This window comes from Aplysia californica, unplaced genomic scaffold, assembly GCF_000002075.1.
Source record: "Aplysia californica isolate F4 #8 unplaced genomic scaffold, AplCal3.0 scaffold00410, whole genome shotgun sequence".
Classification (NCBI taxonomy): Eukaryota; Metazoa; Mollusca; class Gastropoda; order Aplysiida; family Aplysiidae; genus Aplysia; species Aplysia californica.
In genome coordinates this window covers 36,812-40,980 of record NW_004797680.1, presented here as the reverse complement: position 1 = coordinate 40,980, position 4,169 = coordinate 36,812, and the positions used below count along the sequence as shown (strand labels likewise).

The window sequence follows — 4,169 nt, the reverse complement described above, 5'->3', positions numbered from 1 at the left end:
AAGAAGAAGAAAAGAGTAGGATACTGATGACAATATTTTGAAGTGAATCATATTAATATGTAAAGCCAAACCGTAGTACATTTCTTGAGTTAAAGTTTTTCATACAACGATCCCCAGTCAACCAGCCTCTTATAGCTTCTATAGTTTCTTTTAGCTAGTGACAAAATCGTCAATTTTCCAGATGACAGTGTTATAATCAGACTATATGGATTGAGCCGAGAAGTAAGATTGGATCCTCAGAATTCCATAATTTCTACGCAGTTTAAATTTGGTGAAAGAGTACGTCACTAGCACCTTAAGAATCACTAAAGAAGATTGGAGGTGATACAAGAGAGTAACAAACAGAACTAAGAAGGAGGAGGGATAAGGACGATTATTATGTTTTGTAGGGAAGAAGACGCAAACCACACCAGAGCACCCGCCAAGCACCCTCCATAATAACTATATTTCTTAATGTAATTTTACTCTTACTGTCATTGTCTGCTAGAAAAAACAATAGCCCGCTACCCCCCACCCCAAACAGATCAACGACAATGACAATGACAATGACAGTCTTTATTCCTCTCGCAAGGAGAAATTTGCATTGGTCGTTAACAATGGCAGTAGACGTTACAAACAAACAAACAAACAAATAAAAACCAAAACAAACAAACAAACAAACAAACAAACAAGCAAACACCCAAACAAGCAAATCTGATAGAGCATCTTCCATAATAACCCTGAGATACGTTATTTTTGGACGTATAGTTATATTCACGGCCATATGTGTCTACAATGAATCTCGTAAGTGCACGATATGACGTTTGTTTTAATCAATAGCGCCTTTATCACCATTGTGTCAAGTACCGTCTCTCTCAGCACAAACACCAGAGACACACAATCAATGAGTTCGGCACTTATTAGTAATTCTATTATAATGTAACCTACTTTTGTTGCAAATGCTGTACAATTATTCTGACACAAAAAAACCATTAAAAAACCCGCACACATTGAGAGTTTTGTAGAGACCGACACAATAGTTTTGCAACCCATCTTTATTTAATTGCTAACTCTTAAACAAGCAAACAAACAAAGAAACAACCCCCCCCCAAAAAAAAATTTTTTTAATCAAACAAACGCATAATCCAATTGCTGAATCTGTTACAATTGTCACTCTACATGTTTTAAAGAGGAAGGTTAGACCCCAATCCTTCCCTCCTTCTTTTCCAAACCTCTCCTACTCCCGCCGTCCACAGTCCACCACTCCCTCCCACTCCCCTTTCCACCCTTGTCGGTGCTTGTTGTTGACAACAATAAGAAAAGCTGATGAAATCAAATCTCTTACTTTGTTTTAGTAAATGTTTTGCGTAACTTGCAACACAATAACGTGACCTAACTGCCGAAGATTAGAGGTGTTACAAGAAAGTAACTTTAAAAAAAAGAGTGAGATAAGAATAATAGATCTTTGATAGGAAAGAAGGAGCAAACCACACCAGAGCACCCGCCAACCACTCACAAATCTCTTACTTTAGAATCGTATATTATTTTAACTTGTTGGAGAGTCACCTGGTCAGTATTGATCAGACTGGAATAGATGGCAGAAGTAGAAGGCACAGTATACCATGAGCCGTGTCACCGAGTCTGTCGTTTCGGCTGTCTCTTACACCAGACTTTATTTTATCGGAATCTCATGAGCACGATTGACTTCCGTTTTTCTGCAAACTATAGCACCAAAAAGCACATAATATGTCTGATATATTAGGCGCAGCCTTTTAACTATTTTAATTATTATTGTCATGATCCCAATGAACCCAATCCTGAAAAACAGAAACATCTCAATGACGACCAAAATGAAACTTCTGAAATGCTATGTATGGTCAACCCTTCTATATGGCTGTGAATGCTGGACAATCACTAAAGACAGTGAAAATAATATAGAAGCAACAGAAATGTCGTACCTTAGGAGATTGCAGAGAATTTCGTGGAAGGAAAAGAAATCAAATAAGGTATTACCAGGGACTACTATACTATATAGTATAGTAGTCCTTGGGTAGTACTTGATGAAGCCCACGTGGGACGCTCACTGTTAAAAACAATCAGGAAACGGCTTATGCATGAATAGACATAATAAAGGTCTTAAACATCTAGCTCTCACTGAAAGAATTGAAGGCAAACAAGGCAAGGGTAGGCCCTGAGCAATCTACTTAGGGAACCTAAACAAATGGGTAACGAGGAAAGATCAGAGAAACGTAGCCTTTTTAAGAGCATCCCAGCAAAGGACTGAAAGGAGAACCATGGTCGTCGATGTTTGCGCAGATCTAGCTCTGGATGATGATTGTTATATAGTTTTTTTTTCAGATCAAATGTACACATAAGAAATACAAATGCCACATAGCAAGTTCAAATGCCACATAGAAAGTTTCACACCATGTACAATAGGAAATTTTAGTGCACAATTGTGCGTAACAAATTCAAATGGACAAATAGCAAATCCAAATGTATCACAATAGCAAGTTCTAATGCCACATAGCAAAAGCAAATATCATCTACAAAGATTATTCAACGTGAAAAACATTTTAATGTGCTCAAACTGAGTTGACGACAACCATAAGCAGTATACTTTTTTAGGGTGAATTGATTACGATAAAAAAATCTCGAGGATGCTCCCGCGGAAAGAAATTCAGATAGAACTGAAGCAGCTTGACATCAATAAGCATCATGGCTAAAGCAGAACATTTAGCGGTATGAATTCGCCTTTTTTGAGGAAGCTGTTAGCAAGAAGTTGACGAATAGAAACAAATGAAGAGCATGGAGTGGTAAATGCTTTGTTAAAGTAATGCAGGGTCGAAGGGGACCAAACCATACGATGCCATAGGGGCCTAATTTGCTGTCAGTGACGAGGGTGGCCTGGTCTTTCACGACTTTCAAGTAGAGGGAATGGCAGCTTTCGTTTCAGGCCATCCCTCTAAGAAACTCTTCCAACAACCCCCACAACGAAGTATGCTTGGTATGTAACAATGCTCATGCACAAAGGCAGGCTTTAAATGGCTACTCATCAATAGATTGAGGAAGAAATATCTATCCCCCTACTTACCTAGTCTTAACATCTACGAGAACGCTTGTGAATTTGGAAATACGATTTCAAACCGTGGCTCGGGGAAGCAAAAGACCAGATGCTCACTCAGCTGACTCATCAATAAAAGATGTTCACACTTGCCCCGATGATGGAACAAAAAACAAGCTGTGACTATAGTGAAAATGGCAGCAACCTTCAGTTCAATGCAAGCCTAAGCCATAGCATTTTGTAGTGCAACAATAAGTAAATAAAAGTAAACTCGGCTTTAGATTTCACTCAGTTAGTTCGATAATAATATACCAGCAGAGCGTTGATTTTTATCATAACCATTCGTTTCTGTTAAACATGTGAGTTTATTTTCGGTTTTAAACATAATTTACTGTTTCTTTCGTTTCACGTGATTTCTTCCTTGTGGCACCACACGGCTTACGTCGAACCTTTTCGAGGCCAAAAAACCCAAACCCTTTTACTTCTTACCTTGAAATACTCCTTATACTTTTAGCCTCTTTTTTTAGTTTTAGTAAAAGTTTTACGCACTTGCAACATAACCAGGTCATATAAGTGCCGAAGATTAGAGGTGTTACAAGAGAGTAAAAGACACAAAAAAAGGAGGAGAGATCAGGATGATAGGTGTTAGATTGGAAAGAAGGAGCAAACCACACCAGAGCACTCGCCAACCACCCACTTAGACTCCTTTTACTCTAGTTCAAGCATTTATCATTTACATTTGAACTTGGTATGTGGCATTTGAATTTGCTATTGTTTTATTCGACTTTTTATGACGTCATTTGTATATTTGGATTTGTTAGGTGTAATTTGGTCTTTCTATGTGGTCTTTGAATTTGTTGTGTGTATGAATTGAAAAAACTATATTATTATTGTGATTAGAAATAGGCTGATGTTAGGGGACCGTACGCCCCAATAGCGCTTGGCGCTAGGGGACCGTACGCCCCCATAGTGTTAGGCGCTAGGGGACCGTACGTCCTACCTGCGCTACGGCGTGGTGTTACGGGACCGTAGGCAGATATGCATGCATCTGGACTTTGCAAAAATACTGGAGGAAAACGGCCAGTTTAACGAAGCTCCTGACGTAAGGAGTTATTACTAGGAGAAT

General features: G+C 38.7%; 1 protein-coding gene across 2 annotated transcripts in view; it reads right to left on the bottom strand.

Annotated features, from left to right (window-relative positions):
- Nucleotides 1-1,633, bottom strand: part of LOC101852640 — a gene marked incomplete in the record, with an annotated part of 23,392 nt that extends 21,759 nt beyond the window's left edge. The window contains 1 exon segment of one of the 2 annotated variants that reach the window (XM_013085817.1): nt 1,546-1,633. 2 annotated transcript variants of the gene reach the window in all.
- Nucleotides 1,634-4,169: the final 2,536 nt, after the last annotated feature.